This window comes from Mobula birostris, chromosome 20 (assembly GCF_030028105.1).
Source record: "Mobula birostris isolate sMobBir1 chromosome 20, sMobBir1.hap1, whole genome shotgun sequence".
Classification (NCBI taxonomy): Eukaryota; Metazoa; Chordata; class Chondrichthyes; order Myliobatiformes; family Myliobatidae; genus Mobula; species Mobula birostris.
The window spans coordinates 37,715,077-37,734,766 of NC_092389.1; positions in this window are offsets into that span (position 1 = coordinate 37,715,077).

Here is a 19,690-nt window from a genome sequence, read left to right on the forward strand (position 1 = left end):
TTTGACATAAATGTAGTTTCCATTTCAATTGTACTCAAAAATCCTGACGGCAAACCTAATGGAAACACCTTAGGTGAACTTTCCACGTGATTATGAGCAGTTTGACAGTTGTTTCGTGGCTGTACACATCAACACAAAAAAGTTGTTATCTCAGTGCATGTAATGCTTAGACAATACAAATAGTATACATTTCAATTTTACACCAAAGCACTTACTGCAAACCTAATGGAAACACCTTAGGTTAACTTCCCACATTATTCTGAGATGTCTGATAGTTGTTTCATACTTGTGCACATAAAGGCAAAAAAGTTGATTTCTCAGTGAATAGAATGCTTTGACATAAATGTAGTTTCCATTTCAATTGTCCTCAAAAGTCCTGACTGCAAACCTAATAGAAACAGCTTTGGTTAACTTTCGACATGACTATGAGTAGTTTGAAAGTTGTTTCATGGGTGTACACATCAACACAAAAAAGTTGTTATCTCAGTGCATGTAATGCTTAGACAATACAAATAGTATACATTTCAATTTTACACAAAAAGCACTTACTGCAAACCTAATGGAAACACCTTAGGTTAACTTCCCACATTATTCTGAGATGTCTGAAAGTTGTTTCATACTTGTGCACATAAAGGCAAAAAAGTTGATTTCTCAGTGAATAGAATGCTTTGACATAAATGTAGTTTCCATTTCAATTGCACTCAAAAGTCCTGACTACAAACCTAATGGAAACAGCTTAGGTTAACTTTCCACATGATTATTAGTAGTTTGAAAGTTGTTTCATGGCTGTACACTTCAACACAAAAAAGTTGTTATCTCAGTGCATGCAATGCTTAGACAATAAAAATAGTATACATTTCAATTTTACACCAAAGCACTTCCTGCAAACCTAATGGAAACAACTTAGATTAACTTCCCACATGATTCTGAGATGTCTGAAAGTTGTTTCATACCTGTGCACATAAAGACAAAAAAGTTGATTTCACAGTGAATGGAATGCTTTGACATAAATGTAGTTTCCATTTCAATTGTACTCAAAAGTCCTGACTGCAAACTTAATGGAAACAGCTTAGGTTAACTTTCCACATGATTATGAGTAGTTTGAAAGTTGTTTCATGGCTGTACACATCAACACAAAAAAGTTGTTATCTCAGTGCATGCAATGCTTAGACAATACAAATAGTATACATTTCAATTTTACATCAAAGCACTTACGGCAAACCTAATCGAAACACTTTAGGTTAACTTCCCACAGGATTCTGAGATGTCTGAAAGTTGTTTCATACTTGTGCACATAAAGGCAAAAAAGTTGATTTCTCAGTGAATAGAATGCTTTGACATAAATGTAGTTTCCATTTCAATTGTACTCAAAAGTCCTGACTGCAAACCTAATAGAAACAGCTTTGGTTAACTTTCGACATGACTATAAGTAGTTTGAAAGTTGTTTCATGGCTGTACACATCAACACAAAAAAGTTGTTATCTCAGTGCATGCAATGCTTAGACAATACAAATAGTATACATTTCAATTTTACACCAAAGCACTTACTGCAAACCTAATGGAAACACTTTAGGTTAACTTCCCACATGATTCTGAGATGTCTGAAAGTTGTTTCATGCCTGTGCACATAAAGACAAAAAAGTTGATTTCTCAGTGAATGGAATGCTTTGACATAAATGTAGTTTCCATTTCAATTGTACTCAAAAGTCCTGACTGCAAACCTAATGGAAACAGCTTTGGGTAACTTTCCACATGATTATGAGTAGTTTGAAAGTTGTTTCATGGCTGTACACATCAACACAAAAAAGTTGTTATCTCAGTGCATGCAATGCTTAGACAATACAAATAGTATACATTTCAATTTTACATCAAAGCACTTACGGCAAACCTAATCGAAACACTTTAGGTTAACTTCCCACAGGATTCTGAGATGTATGAAAGTTGTTTCATACCTGTGCACATAAAGACAAGAAAGTTGATTTCTAAGTGAATAGAATGCTTTGACATAAATGTAGTTTCCATTTCAATTGTACTCAAAAATCCTGACGGCAAACCTAATGGAAACACCTTAGGTGAACTTTCCACGTGATTATGAGCAGTTTGAAAGTTGTTTCGTGGCTGTACACATCAACACAAAAAAGTTGTTATCTCAGTGCATGTAATGCTTAGACAATACAAATAGTATACATTTCAATTTTACACCAAAGCACTTACTGCAAACCTAATGGAAACACCTTAGGTTAACTTCCCACATTATTCTGAGATGTCTGAAAGTTGTTTCATACTTGTGCACATAAAGGCAAAAAAGTTGATTTCTCAGTGAATAGAATGCTTTGACATAAATGTAGTTTCCATTTCAATTGCACTCAAAAGTCCTGACTGCAAACCTAATGGAAACAGCTTAGGTTAACTTTCCACATGATTATTAGTAGTTTGAAAGTTGTTTCATGGCTGTACACTTCAACACAAAAAAGTTGTTATCTCAGTGCATGCAATGCTTAGTCAATACAAATAGTATACATTTCAATTTTACACCAAAGCACTTCCTGCAAACCTAATGGAAACAACTTAGATTAACTTCCCACATGATTTTGAGATGTCTGAAAGTTGTTTCATACCTGTGCACATAAAGACAAAAAAGTTGATTTCTCAGTGAATGGAATGCTTTGACATAAATGTAGTTTCCATTTCAATTGTACTCAAAGGTCCTGACTGCAAACCTAATGGAAACAGCTTAGGTTAACTTTCGACATGACTATGAGTAGTTTGAAAGTTGTTTCATGGCTGTACACATCAACACAAAAAAGTTGTTATCTCAGTGCATGCAATGCTTAGACAATACAAATAGTATACATTTCAATTTTACACCAAAGCACTTACTGCAAACCTAATGGAAACACTTTAGGTTAACTTCCCACATGATTCTGAGATGTCTGAAAGTTGTTTCATGCCTGTGCACATAAAGACAAAAAAGTTGATTTCTCAGTGAATAGAATGCTTTGCCATAAATGTAGTTTCCATTACAATTGCACTCAAAAGTCCTGACTGCAAACCTAATGGAAACACCTTAGGTTAACTTTCCACATGATTATTAGTAGTTTGAATGTTGTTTCATGGCTGTACACTTCAACACAAAAAAGTTGTTATCTCAGTGCATGCAATGCTTAGACAATACAAATAGTATACATTTCAATTTTACACCAAAGCACTTCCTGCAAACCTAATGGAAACAACTTAGATTAACTTCCCACATGATTTTGAGATGTCTGAAAGTTGTTTCATACCTGTGCACATAAAGACAAAAAAGTTGAATTCTAAGTGAATAGAATGCTTTGACATAAATGTAGTTTCCATTTCAATTGTACTCAAAAATCCTGACGGCAAACCTAATGGAAACACCTTAGGTGAACTTTCCACGTGATTATGAGCAGTTTGAAAGTTGTTTCGTGGCTGTACTCATCAACACAAAAAAGTTGTTATCTCAGTGCATGTAATGCTTAGACAATACAAATAGTATACATTTCAATTTTACACCAAAGCACTTACTGCAAACCTAATGGAAACACCTTAGGTTAACTTCCCACATTATTCTGAGATGTCTGAAAGTTGTTTCATACTTGTGCACATAAAGGCAAAAAAGTTGATTTCTCAGTGAATAGAATGCTTTGACATAAATGTAGTTTCCATTTCAATTGTACTCAAAAGTCCTGACTGCAAACCTAATAGAAACAGCTTTGGTTAACTTTCGACATGACTATGAGTAGTTTGAAAGTTGTTTCATGGCTGTACACATCAACACAAAAAAGTTGTTATCTCAGTGCATGCAATGCTTAGACAATACAAATAGTATACATTTCAATTTTACACCAAAGCACTTACTGCAAACCTAATGGAAACACTTTAGGTTAACTTCCCACATGATTCTGAGATGTCTGAAAGTTGTTTCATGCCTGTGCACATAAAGACAAAAAAGTTGATTTCTCAGTGAATAGAATGCTTTGACATAAATGTAGTTTCCATTTCAATTGCACTCAAAAGTCCTGACTGCAAACCTAATGGAAACACCTTTGGTTAACTTTCCACATGATTATTAGTAGTTTGAAAGTTGTTTCATGGCTGTACACTTCAACACAAAAAAGTTGTTATCTCAGTGCATGCAATGCTTAGACAATACAAATAGTATACATTTCAATTTTACACCAAAGCACTTCCTGCAAACCTAATGGAAACAACTTAGATTAACTTCCCACATGATTTTGAGATGTCTGAAAGTTGTTTCATACCTGTGCACATAAAGACAAAAAAGTTGATTTCTCAGTGAATGGAATGCTTTGACATAAATGTAGTTTCCATTTCAATTGTACTCAAAAGTCCTGACTGCAAACCTAATGGAAACAGCTTAGGTTAACTTTCCACATGATTATGAGTAGTTTGAAAGTTGTTTCATGGCTGTACACATCAACACAAAAAAGTTGTTATCTCAGTGCATGCAATGCTTAGACAATACAAATAGTATACATTTCAATTTTACACCAAAGCACTTACTGCAAACCTAATGGAAACACCTTAGGTTAACTTCCCACATTATTCTGAGATGTCTGAAAGTTGTTTCATACTTGTGCACATAAAGGCAAAAAAGTTGATTTCTCAGTGAATAGAATGCTTTGACATAAATGTAGTTTCCATTTCAATTGCACTCAAAAGTCCTGACTGCAAACCTAATGGAAACAGCTTAGGTTAACTTTCCACATGATTATTAGTAGTTTGAAAGTTGTTTCATGGCTGTACACTTCAACACAAAAAAGTTGTTATCTCAGTGCATGCAATGCTTAGTCAATACAAATAGTATACATTTCAATTTTACACCAAAGCACTTCCTGCAAACCTAATGGAAACAACTTAGATTAACTTCCCACATGATTTTGAGATGTCTGAAAGTTGTTTCATACCTGTGCACATAAAGACAAAAAAGTTGATTTCTCAGTGAATGGAATGCTTTGACATAAATGTAGTTTCCATTTCAATTGTACTCAAAGGTCCTGACTGCAAACCTAATGGAAACAGCTTAGGTTAACTTTCGACATGACTATGAGTAGTTTGAAAGTTGTTTCATGGCTGTACACATCAACACAAAAAAGTTGTTATCTCAGTGCATGCAATGCTTAGACAATACAAATAGTATACATTTCAATTTTACACCAAAGCACTTACTGCAAACCTAATGGAAACACTTTAGGTTAACTTCCCACATGATTCTGAGATGTCTGAAAGTTGTTTCATGCCTGTGCACATAAAGACAAAAAAGTTGATTTCTCAGTGAATAGAATGCTTTGCCATAAATGTAGTTTCCATTACAATTGCACTCAAAAGTCCTGACTGCAAACCTAATGGAAACACCTTAGGTTAACTTTCCACATGATTATTAGTAGTTTGAATGTTGTTTCATGGCTGTACACTTCAACACAAAAAAGTTGTTATCTCAGTGCATGCAATGCTTAGACAATACAAATAGTATACATTTCAATTTTACACCAAAGCACTTCCTGCAAACCTAATGGAAACAACTTAGATTAACTTCCCACATGATTTTGAGATGTCTGAAAGTTGTTTCATACCTGTGCACATAAAGACAAAAAAGTTGAATTCTAAGTGAATAGAATGCTTTGACATAAATGTAGTTTCCATTTCAATTGTACTCAAAAATCCTGACGGCAAACCTAATGGAAACACCTTAGGTGAACTTTCCACGTGATTATGAGCAGTTTGAAAGTTGTTTCGTGGCTGTACTCATCAACACAAAAAAGTTGTTATCTCAGTGCATGTAATGCTTAGACAATACAAATAGTATACATTTCAATTTTACACCAAAGCACTTACTGCAAACCTAATGGAAACACCTTAGGTTAACTTCCCACATTATTCTGAGATGTCTGAAAGTTGTTTCATACTTGTGCACATAAAGGCAAAAAAGTTGATTTCTCAGTGAATAGAATGCTTTGACATAAATGTAGTTTCCATTTCAATTGTACTCAAAAGTCCTGACTGCAAACCTAATAGAAACAGCTTTGGTTAACTTTCGACATGACTATGAGTAGTTTGAAAGTTGTTTCATGGCTGTACACATCAACACAAAAAAGTTGTTATCTCAGTGCATGCAATGCTTAGACAATACAAATAGTATACATTTCAATTTTACACCAAAGCACTTACTGCAAACCTAATGGAAACACTTTAGGTTAACTTCCCACATGATTCTGAGATGTCTGAAAGTTGTTTCATGCCTGTGCACATAAAGACAAAAAAGTTGATTTCTCAGTGAATAGAATGCTTTGACATAAATGTAGTTTCCATTTCAATTGCACTCAAAAGTCCTGACTGCAAACCTAATGGAAACACCTTTGGTTAACTTTCCACATGATTATTAGTAGTTTGAAAGTTGTTTCATGGCTGTACACTTCAACACAAAAAAGTTGTTATCTCAGTGCATGCAATGCTTAGACAATACAAATAGTATACATTTCAATTTTACACCAAAGCACTTCCTGCAAACCTAATGGAAACAACTTAGATTAACTTCCCACATGATTTTGAGATGTCTGAAAGTTGTTTCATACCTGTGCACATAAAGACAAAAAAGTTGATTTCTCAGTGAATGGAATGCTTTGACATAAATGTAGTTTCCATTTCAATTGTACTCAAAAGTCCTGACTGCAAACCTAATGGAAACAGCTTAGGTTAACTTTCCACATGATTATGAGTAGTTTGAAAGTTTTTTCATGGCTGTACACATCAACACAAAAAAGTTGTTATCTCAGTGCATGCAATGCTTAGACAATACAAATAGTATACATTTCAATTTTACATCAAAGCACTTACGGCAAACCTAATCGAAACACTTTAGGTTAACTTCCCACAGGATTCTGAGATGTATGAAAGTTGTTTCATACCTGTGCACATAAAGACAAAAAAGTTGATTTCTAAGTGAATAGAATGCTTTGACATAAATGTAGTTTCCATTTCAATTGTACTCAAAAGTCCTGACGGCAAACCTAATGGAAACACCTTAGGTGAGCTTTCCACGTGATTATGAGCAGTTTGAAAGTTGTTTCGTGGCTGTACACATCAACACAAAAAAGTTGTTATCTCAGTGCATGTAATGCTTAGACAATACAAATAGTATACATTTCAATTTTACATCAAAGCACTTACGGCAAACCTAATCGAAACACTTTAGGTTAACTTCCCACAGGATTCTGAGATGTATGAAAGTTGTTTCATACCTGTGCACATAAAGACAAAAAAGTTGATTTCTAAGTGAATAGAATGCTTTGACATAAATGTAGTTTCCATTTCAATTGTACTCAAAAATCCTGACGGCAAACCTAATGGAAACACCTTAGGTGAACTTTCCACGTGATTATGAGCAGTTTGAAAGTTGTTTCGTGGCTGTACACATCAACACAAAAAAGTTGTTATCTCAGTGCATGTAATGCTTAGACAATACAAATAGTATACATTTCAATTTTACACCAAAGCACTTACTGCAAACCTAATGGAAACACCTTAGGTTAACTTCCCACATTATTCTGAGATGTCTGAAAGTTGTTTCATACTTGTGCACATAAAGGCAAAAAAGTTGATTTCTCAGTGAATAGAATGATTTGACATAAATGTAGTTTCCATTTCAATTGCACTCAAAAGTCCTGACTGCAAACCTAATGGAAACAGCTTAGGTTAACTTTCCACATGATTATTAGTAGTTTGAAAGTTGTTTCATGGCTGTACACTTCAACACAAAAAAGTTGTTATCTCAGTGCATGCAATGCTTAGACAATACAAATAGTATACATTTCAATTTTACACCAAAGCACTTCCTGCAAACCTAATGGAAACAAATTAGATTAACTTCCCACATGATTTTGAGATGTCTGAAAGTTGTTTCATACCTGTGCACATAAAGACAAAAAAGTTGATTTCTCAGTGAATGGAATGCTTTGACATAAATGTAGTTTCCATTTCAATTGTACTCAAAGGTCCTGACTGCAAACCTAATGGAAACAGCTTAGGTTAACTTTCGACATGACTATGAGTAGTTTGAAAGTTGTTTCATGGCTGTACACATCAACACAAAAAAGTTGTTATCTCAGTGCATGCAATGCTTAGACAATACAAATAGTATACATTTCAATTTTACACCAAAGCACTTACTGCAAACCTAATGGAAACACTTTAGGTTAACTTCCCACATGATTCTGAGATGTCTGAAAGTTGTTTCATGCCTGTGCACATAAAGACAAAAAAGTTGATTTCTCAGTGAATAGAATGCTTTGCCATAAATGTAGTTTCCATTTCAATTGCATTCAAAAGTCCTGACTGCAAACCTAATGGAAACACCTTAGGTTAACTTTCCACATGATTATTAGTAGTTTGAATGTTGTTTCATGGCTGTACACTTCAACACAAAAAAGTTGTTATCTCAGTGCATGCAATGCTTAGACAATACAAATAGTATACATTTCAATTTTACACCAAAGCACTTCCTGCAAACCTAATGGAAACAACTTAGATTAACTTCCCACATGATTTTGAGATGTCTGAAAGTTGTTTCATACCTGTGCACATAAAGACAAAAAAGTTGAATTCTAAGTGAATAGAATGCTTTGACATAAATGTAGTTTCCATTTCAATTGTACTCAAAAATCCTGACGGCAAACCTAATGGAAACACCTTAGGTGAACTTTCCACGTGATTATGAGCAGTTTGAAAGTTGTTTCGTGGCTGTACACATCAACACAAAAAAGTTGTTATCTCAGTGCATGTAATGCTTAGACAATACAAATAGTATACATTTCAATTTTACACCAAAGCACTTACTGCAAACCTAATGGAAACACCTTAGGTTAACTTCCCACATTATTCTGAGATGTCTGAAAGTTGTTTCATACTTGTGCACATAAAGGCAAAAAAGTTGATTTCTCAGTGAATAGAATGCTTTGACATAAATGTAGTTTCCATTTCAATTGTCCTCAAAAGTCCTGACTGCAAACCTAATAGAAACAGCTTTGGTTAACTTTCGACATGACTATGAGTAGTTTGAAAGTTGTTTCATGGGTGTACACATCAACACAAAAAAGTTGTTATCTCAGTGCATGCAATGCTTAGACAATACAAATAGTATACATTTCAATTTTACACCAAAGCACTTACTGCAAACCTAATGGAAACACTTTAGGTTAACTTCCCACATGATTCTGAGATGTCTGAAAGTTGTTTCATGCCTGTGCACATAAAGACAAAAAAGTTGATTTCTCAGTGAATGGAATGCTTTGACATAAATGTAGTTTCCATTTCAATTGTACTCAAAAGTCCTGACTGCAAACCTAATGGAAACAGCTTTGGGTAACTTTCCACATGATTATGAGTAGTTTGAAAGTTGTTTCATGGCTGTACACATCAACACAAAAAAGTTGTTATCTCAGTGCATGCAATGCTTAGACAATACAAATAGTATACATTTCAATTTTACATCAAAGCACTTACCGCAAACCTAATCGAAACACTTTAGGTTAACTTCCCACAGGATTCTGAGATGTATGAAAGTTGTTTCATACCTGTGCACATAAAGACAAGAAAGTTGATTTCTAAGTGAATAGAATGCTTTGACATAAATGTAGTTTCCATTTCAATTGTACTCAAAAATCCTGACGGCAAACCTAATGGAAACACCTTAGGTGAACTTTCCACGTGATTATGAGCAGTTTGAAAGTTGTTTCGTGGCTGTACACATCAACACAAAAAAGTTGTTATCTCAGTGCATGCAATGCTTAGACAATACAAATAGTATACATTTCAATTTTACACCAAAGCACTTACTGCAAACCTAATGGAAACACTTTAGGTTAACTTCCCACATGATTCTGAGATGTCTGAAAGTTGTTTCATGCCTGTGCACATAAAGACAAAAAAGTTGATTTCTCAGTGAATAGAATGCTTTGCCATAAATGTAGTTTCCATTACAATTGCACTCAAAAGTCCTGACTGCAAACCTAATGGAAACACCTTAGGTTAACTTTCCACATGATTATTAGTAGTTTGAATGTTGTTTCATGGCTGTACACTTCAACACAAAAAAGTTGTTATCTCAGTGCATGCAATGCTTAGACAATACAAATAGTATACATTTCAATTTTACACCAAAGCACTTCCTGCAAACCTAATGGAAACAACTTAGATTAACTTCCCACATGATTTTGAGATGTCTGAAAGTTGTTTCATACCTGTGCACATAAAGACAAAAAAGTTGAATTCTAAGTGAATAGAATGCTTTGACATAAATGTAGTTTCCATTTCAATTGTACTCAAAAATCCTGACGGCAAACCTAATGGAAACACCTTAGGTGAACTTTCCACGTGATTATGAGCAGTTTGAAAGTTGTTTCGTGGCTGTACTCATCAACACAAAAAAGTTGTTATCTCAGTGCATGTAATGCTTAGACAATACAAATAGTATACATTTCAATTTTACACCAAAGCACTTACTGCAAACCTAATGGAAACACCTTAGGTTAACTTCCCACATTATTCTGAGATGTCTGAAAGTTGTTTCATACTTGTGCACATAAAGGCAAAAAAGTTGATTTCTCAGTGAATAGAATGCTTTGACATAAATGTAGTTTCCATTTCAATTGTACTCAAAAGTCCTGACTGTAAACCTAATAGAAACAGCTTTGGTTAACTTTCGACATGACTATGAGTAGTTTGAAAGTTGTTTCATGGCTGTACACATCAACACAAAAAAGTTGTTATCTCAGTGCATGCAATGCTTAGACAATACAAATAGTATACATTTCAATTTTACACCAAAGCACTTACTGCAAACCTAATGGAAACACTTTAGGTTAACTTCCCACATGATTCTGAGATGTCTGAAAGTTGTTTCATGCCTGTGCACATAAAGACAAAAAAGTTGATTTCTCAGTGAATAGAATGCTTTGACATAAATGTAGTTTCCATTTCAATTGCACTCAAAAGTCCTGACTGCAAACCTAATGGAAACACCTTTGGTTAACTTTCCACATGATTATTAGTAGTTTGAAAGTTGTTTCATGGCTGTACACTTCAACACAAAAAAGTTGTTATCTCAGTGCATGCAATGCTTAGACAATACAAATAGTATACATTTCAATTTTACACCAAAGCACTTCCTGCAAACCTAATGGAAACAACTTAGATTAACTTCCCACATGATTTTGAGATGTCTGAAAGTTGTTTCATACCTGTGCACATAAAGACAAAAAAGTTGATTTCTCAGTGAATGGAATGCTTTGACATAAATGTAGTTTCCATTTCAATTGTACTCAAAAGTCCTGACTGCAAACCTAATGGAAACAGCTTAGGTTAACTTTCCACATGATTATGAGTAGTTTGAAAGTTGTTTCATGGCTGTACACATCAACACAAAAAAGTTGTTATCTCAGTGCATGCAATGCTTAGACAATACAAATAGTATACATTTCAATTTTACATCAAAGCACTTACGGCAAACCTAATCGAAACACTTTAGGTTAACTTCCCACAGGATTCTGAGATGTATGAAAGTTGTTTCATACCTGTGCACATAAAGACAAAAAAGTTGATTTCTAAGTGAATAGAATGCTTTGACATAAATGTAGTTTCCATTTCAATTGTACTCAAAAGTCCTGACGGCAAACCTAATGGAAACACCTTAGGTGAGCTTTCCACGTGATTATGAGCAGTTTGAAAGTTGTTTCGTGGCTGTACACATCAACACAAAAAAGTTGTTATCTCAGTGCATGTAATGCTTAGACAATACAAATAGTATACATTTCAATTTTACACCAAAGCACTTACTGCAAACCTAATGGAAACACCTTAGGTTAACTTCCCACATTATTCTGAGATGTCTGAAAGTTGTTTCATACTTGTGCACATAAAGGCAAAAAAGTTGATTTCTCAGTGAATAGAATGCTTTGACATAAATGTAGTTTCCATTTCAATTGCACTCAAAAGTCCTGACTGCAAACCTAATGGAAACAGCTTAGGTTAACTTTCCACATGATTATTAGTAGTTTGAAAGTTGTTTCATGGCTGTACACTTCAACACAAAAAAGTTGTTATCTCAGTGCATGCAATGCTTAGTCAATACAAATAGTATACATTTCAATTTTACACCAAAGCACTTCCTGCAAACCTAATGGAAACAACTTAGATTAACTTCCCACATGATTTTGAGATGTCTGAAAGTTGTTTCATACCTGTGCACATAAAGACAAAAAAGTTGATTTCTCAGTGAATGGAATGCTTTGACATAAATGTAGTTTCCATTTCAATTGTACTCAAAGGTCCTGACTGCAAACCTAATGGAAACAGCTTAGGTTAACTTTCGACATGACTATGAGTAGTTTGAAAGTTGTTTCATGGCTGTACACATCAACACAAAAAAGTTGTTATCTCAGTGCATGCAATGCTTAGACAATACAAATAGTATACATTTCAATTTTACACCAAAGCACTTACTGCAAACCTAATGGAAACACTTTAGGTTAACTTCCCACATGATTCTGAGATGTCTGAAAGTTGTTTCATGCCTGTGCACATAAAGACAAAAAAGTTGATTTCTCAGTGAATAGAATGCTTTGCCATAAATGTAGTTTCCATTACAATTGCACTCAAAAGTCCTGACTGCAAACCTAATGGAAACACCTTAGGTTAACTTTCCACATGATTATTAGTAGTTTGAATGTTGTTTCATGGCTGTACACTTCAACACAAAAAAGTTGTTATCTCAGTGCATGCAATGCTTAGACAATACAAATAGTATACATTTCAATTTTACACCAAAGCACTTCCTGCAAACCTAATGGAAACAACTTAGATTAACTTCCCACATGATTTTGAGATGTCTGAAAGTTGTTTCATACCTGTGCACATAAAGACAAAAAAGTTGAATTCTAAGTGAATAGAATGCTTTGACATAAATGTAGTTTCCATTTCAATTGTACTCAAAAATCCTGACGGCAAACCTAATGGAAACACCTTAGGTGAACTTTCCACGTGATTATGAGCAGTTTGAAAGTTGTTTCGTGGCTGTACTCATCAACACAAAAAAGTTGTTATCTCAGTGCATGTAATGCTTAGACAATACAAATAGTATACATTTCAATTTTACACCAAAGCACTTACTGCAAACCTAATGGAAACACCTTAGGTTAACTTCCCACATTATTCTGAGATGTCTGAAAGTTGTTTCATACTTGTGCACATAAAGGCAAAAAAGTTGATTTCTCAGTGAATAGAATGCTTTGACATAAATGTAGTTTCCATTTCAATTGTACTCAAAAGTCCTGACTGTAAACCTAATAGAAACAGCTTTGGTTAACTTTCGACATGACTATGAGTAGTTTGAAAGTTGTTTCATGGCTGTACACATCAACACAAAAAAGTTGTTATCTCAGTGCATGCAATGCTTAGACAATACAAATAGTATACATTTCAATTTTACACCAAAGCACTTACTGCAAACCTAATGGAAACACTTTAGGTTAACTTCCCACATGATTCTGAGATGTCTGAAAGTTGTTTCATGCCTGTGCACATAAAGACAAAAAAGTTGATTTCTCAGTGAATAGAATGCTTTGACATAAATGTAGTTTCCATTTCAATTGCACTCAAAAGTCCTGACTGCAAACCTAATGGAAACACCTTTGGTTAACTTTCCACATGATTATTAGTAGTTTGAAAGTTGTTTCATGGCTGTACACTTCAACACAAAAAAGTTGTTATCTCAGTGCATGCAATGCTTAGACAATACAAATAGTATACATTTCAATTTTACACCAAAGCACTTCCTGCAAACCTAATGGAAACAACTTAGATTAACTTCCCACATGATTTTGAGATGTCTGAAAGTTGTTTCATACCTGTGCACATAAAGACAAAAAAGTTGATTTCTCAGTGAATGGAATGCTTTGACATAAATGTAGTTTCCATTTCAATTGTACTCAAAAGTCCTGACTGCAAACCTAATGGAAACAGCTTAGGTTAACTTTCCACATGATTATGAGTAGTTTGAAAGTTGTTTCATGGCTGTACACATCAACACAAAAAAGTTGTTATCTCAGTGCATGCAATGCTTAGACAATACAAATAGTATACATTTCAATTTTACATCAAAGCACTTACGGCAAACCTAATCGAAACACTTTAGGTTAACTTCCCACAGGATTCTGAGATGTATGAAAGTTGTTTCATACCTGTGCACATAAAGACAAAAAAGTTGATTTCTAAGTGAATAGAATGCTTTGACATAAATGTAGTTTCCATTTCAATTGTACTCAAAAGTCCTGACGGCAAACCTAATGGAAACACCTTAGGTGAGCTTTCCACGTGATTATGAGCAGTTTGAAAGTTGTTTCGTGGCTGTACACATCAACACAAAAAAGTTGTTATCTCAGTGCATGTAATGCTTAGACAATACAAATAGTATACATTTCAATTTTACACCAAAGCACTTACTGCAAACCTAATGGAAACACCTTAGGTTAACTTCCCACATTATTCTGAGATGTCTGAAAGTTGTTTCATACTTGTGCACATAAAGGCAAAAAAGTTGATTTCTCAGTGAATAGAATGCTTTGACATAAATGTAGTTTCCATTTCAATTGCACTCAAAAGTCCTGACTGCAAACCTAATGGAAACAGCTTAGGTTAACTTTCCACATGATTATTAGTAGTTTGAAAGTTGTTTCATGGCTGTACACTTCAACACAAAAAAGTTGTTATCTCAGTGCATGCAATGCTTAGTCAATACAAATAGTATACATTTCAATTTTACACCAAAGCACTTCCTGCAAACCTAATGGAAACAACTTAGATTAACTTCCCACATGATTTTGAGATGTCTGAAAGTTGTTTCATACCTGTGCACATAAAGACAAAAAAGTTGATTTCTCAGTGAATGGAATGCTTTGACATAAATGTAGTTTCCATTTCAATTGTACTCAAAGGTCCTGACTGCAAACCTAATGGAAACAGCTTAGGTTAACTTTCGACATGACTATGAGTAGTTTGAAAGTTGTTTCATGGCTGTACACATCAACACAAAAAAGTTGTTATCTCAGTGCATGCAATGCTTAGACAATACAAATAGTATACATTTCAATTTTACACCAAAGCACTTACTGCAAACCTAATGGAAACACTTTAGGTTAACTTCCCACATGATTCTGAGATGTCTGAAAGTTGTTTCATGCCTGTGCACATAAAGACAAAAAAGTTGATTTCTCAGTGAATAGAATGCTTTGCCATAAATGTAGTTTCCATTACAATTGCACTCAAAAGTCCTGACTGCAAACCTAATGGAAACACCTTAGGTTAACTTTCCACATGATTATTAGTAGTTTGAATGTTGTTTCATGGCTGTACACTTCAACACAAAAAAGTTGTTATCTCAGTGCATGCAATGCTTAGACAATACAAATAGTATACATTTCAATTTTACACCAAAGCACTTCCTGCAAACCTAATGGAAACAACTTAGATTAACTTCCCACATGATTTTGAGATGTCTGAAAGTTGTTTCATACCTGTGCACATAAAGACAAAAAAGTTGAATTCTAAGTGAATAGAATGCTTTGACATAAATGTAGTTTCCATTTCAATTGTACTCAAAAATCCTGACGGCAAACCTAATGGAAACACCTTAGGTGAACTTTCCACGTGATTATGAGCAGTTTGAAAGTTGTTTCGTGGCTGTACTCATCAACACAAAAAAGTTGTTATCTCAGTGCATGTAATGCTTAGACAATACAAATAGTATACATTTCAATTTTACACCAAAGCACTTACTGCAAACCTAATGGAAACACCTTAGGTTAACTTCCCACATTATTCTGAGATGTCTGAAAGTTGTTTCATACTTGTGCACATAAAGGCAAAAAAGTTGATTTCTCAGTGAATAGAATGCTTTGACATAAATGTAGTTTCCATTTCAATTGTACTCAAAAGTCCTGACTGCAAACCTAATAGAAACAGCTTTGGTTAACTTTCGACATGACTATGAGTAGTTTGAAAGTTGTTTCATGGCTGTACACATCAACACAAAAAAGTTGTTATCTCAGTGCATGCAATGCTTAGACAATACAAATAGTATACATTTCAATTTTACACCAAAGCACTTACTGCAAACCTAATGGAAACACTTTAGGTTAACTTCCCACATGATTCTGAGATGTCTGAAAGTTGTTTCATGCCTGTGCACATAAAGACAAAAAAGTTGATTTCTCAGTGAATAGAATGCTTTGACATAAATGTAGTTTCCATTTCAATTGCACTCAAAAGTCCTGACTGCAAACCTAATGGAAACACCTTTGGTTAACTTTCCACATGATTATTAGTAGTTTGAAAGTTGTTTCATGGCTGTACACTTCAACACAAAAAAGTTGTTATCTCAGTGCATGCAATGCTTAGACAATACAAATAGTATACATTTCAATTTTACACCAAAGCACTTCCTGCAAACCTAATGGAAACAACTTAGATTAACTTCCCACATGATTTTGAGATGTCTGAAAGTTGTTTCATACCTGTGCACATAAAGACAAAAAAGTTGATTTCTCAGTGAATGGAATGCTTTGACATAAATGTAGTTTCCATTTCAATTGTACTCAAAAGTCCTGACTGCAAACCTAATGGAAACAGCTTAGGTTAACTTTCCACATGATTATGAGTAGTTTGAAAGTTGTTTCATGGCTGTACACATCAACACAAAAAAGTTGTTATCTCAGTGCATGCAATGCTTAGACAATACAAATAGTATACATTTCAATTTTACATCAAAGCACTTACGGCAAACCTAATCGAAACACTTTAGGTTAACTTCCCACAGGATTCTGAGATGTATGAAAGTTGTTTCATACCTGTGCACATAAAGACAAAAAAGTTGATTTCTAAGTGAATAGAATGCTTTGACATAAATGTAGTTTCCATTTCAATTGTACTCAAAAGTCCTGACGGCAAACCTAATGGAAACACCTTAGGTGAGCTTTCCACGTGATTATGAGCAGTTTGAAAGTTGTTTCGTGGCTGTACACATCAACACAAAAAAGTTGTTATCTCAGTGCATGTAATGCTTAGACAATACAAATAGTATACATTTCAATTTTACATCAAAGCACTTACGGCAAACCTAATCGAAACACTTTAGGTTAACTTCCCACAGGATTCTGAGATGTATGAAAGTTGTTTCATACCTGTGCACATAAAGACAAAAAAGTTGATTTCTAAGTGAATAGAATGCTTTGACATAAATGTAGTTTCCATTTCAATTGTACTCTAAAATCCTGACGGCAAACCTAATGGAAACACCTTAGGTGAACTTTCCACGTGATTATGAGCAGTTTGAAAGTTGTTTCGTGGCTGTACACATCAACACAAAAAAGTTGTTATCTCAGTGCATGTAATGCTTAGACAATACAAATAGTATACATTTCAATTTTACACCAAAGCACTTACTGCAAACCTAATGGAAACACCTTAGGTTAACTTCCCACATTATTCTGAGATGTCTGAAAGTTGTTTCATACTTGTGCACATAAAGGCAAAAAAGTTGATTTCTCAGTGAATAGAATGATTTGACATAAATGTAGTTTCCATTTCAATTGCACTCAAAAGTCCTGACTGCAAACCTAATGGAAACAGCTTAGGTTAACTTTCCACATGATTATTAGTAGTTTGAAAGTTGTTTCATGGCTGTACACTTCAACACAAAAAAGTTGTTATCTCAGTGCATGCAATGCTTAGACAATACAAATAGTATACATTTCAATTTTACACCAAAGCACTTCCTGCAAACCTAATGGAAACAAATTAGATTAACTTCCCACATGATTTTGAGATGTCTGAAAGTTGTTTCATACCTGTGCACATAAAGACAAAAAAGTTGATTTCTCAGTGAATGGAATGCTTTGACATAAATGTAGTTTCCATTTCAATTGTACTCAAAGGTCCTGACTGCAAACCTAATGGAAACAGCTTAGGTTAACTTTCGACATGACTATGAGTAGTTTGAAAGTTGTTTCATGGCTGTACACATCAACACAAAAAAGTTGTTATCTCAGTGCATGCAATGCTTAGACAATACAAATAGTATACATTTCAATTTTACACCAAAGCACTTACTGCAAACCTAATGGAAACACTTTAGGTTAACTTCCCACATGATTCTGAGATGTCTGAAAGTTGTTTCATGCCTGTGCACATAAAGACAAAAAAGTTGATTTCTCAGTGAATAGAATGCTTTGCCATAAATGTAGTTTCCATTTCAATTGCACTCAAAAGTCCTGACTGCAAACCTAATGGAAACACCTTAGGTTAACTTTCCACATGATTATTAGTAGTTTGAATGTTGTTTCATGGCTGTACACTTCAACACAAAAAAGTTGTTATCTCAGTGCATGCAATGCTTAGACAATACAAATAGTATACATTTCAATTTTACACCAAAGCACTTCCTGCAAACCTAATGGAAACAACTTAGATTAACTTCCCACATGATTTTGAGATGTCTGAAAGTTGTTTCATACCTGTGCACATAAAGACAAAAAAGTTGAATTCTAAGTGAATAGAATGCTTTGACATAAATGTAGTTTCCATTTCAATTGTACTCAAAAATCCTGACGGCAAACCTAATGGAAACACCTTAGGTGAACTTTCCACGTGATTATGAGCAGTTTGAAAGTTGTTTCGTGGCTGTACACATCAACACAAAAAAGTTGTTATCTCAGTGCATGTAATGCTTAGACAATACAAATAGTATACATTTCAATTTTACACCAAAGCACTTACTGCAAACCTAATGGAAACACCTTAGGTTAACTTCCCACATTATTCTGAGATGTCTGAAAGTTGTTTCATACTTGTGCACATAAAGGCAAAAAAGTTGATTTCTCAGTGAATAGAATGCTTTGACATAAATGTAGTTTCCATTTCAATTGTCCTCAAAAGTCCTGACTGCAAACCTAATAGAAACAGCTTTGGTTAACTTTCGACATGACTATGAGTAGTTTGAAAGTTGTTTCATGGGTGTACACATCAACACAAAAAAGTTGTTATCTCAGTGCATGCAATGCTTAGACAATACAAATAGTATACATTTCAATTTTACATCAAAGCACTTACGGCAAACCTAATCGAAACACTTTAGGTTAACTTCCCACAGGATTCTGAGATGTATGAAAGTTGTTTCATACCTGTGCACATAAAGACAAAAAAGTTGATTTCTAAGTGAATAGAATGCTTTGACATAAATGTAGTTTCCATTTCAATTGTACTCAAAAATCCTGACGGCAAACCTAATGGAAACACCTTAGGTGAACTTTCCACGTGATTATGAGCAGTTTGAAAGTTGTTTCGTGGCCGTACACATCAACACAAAAAAGTTGTTATCTCAGTGCATGTAATGCTTAGACAATACAAATAGTATACATTTCAATTTTACACAAAAAGCACTTACTGCAAACCTAATGGAAACACCTTAGGTTAACTTCCCACATTATTCTGAGATGTCTGAAAGTTGTTTCATACTTGTGCACATAAAGGCAAAAAAGTTGATTTCTCAGTGAATAGAATGCTTTGACATAAATGTAGTTTCCATTTCAATTGCACTCAAAAG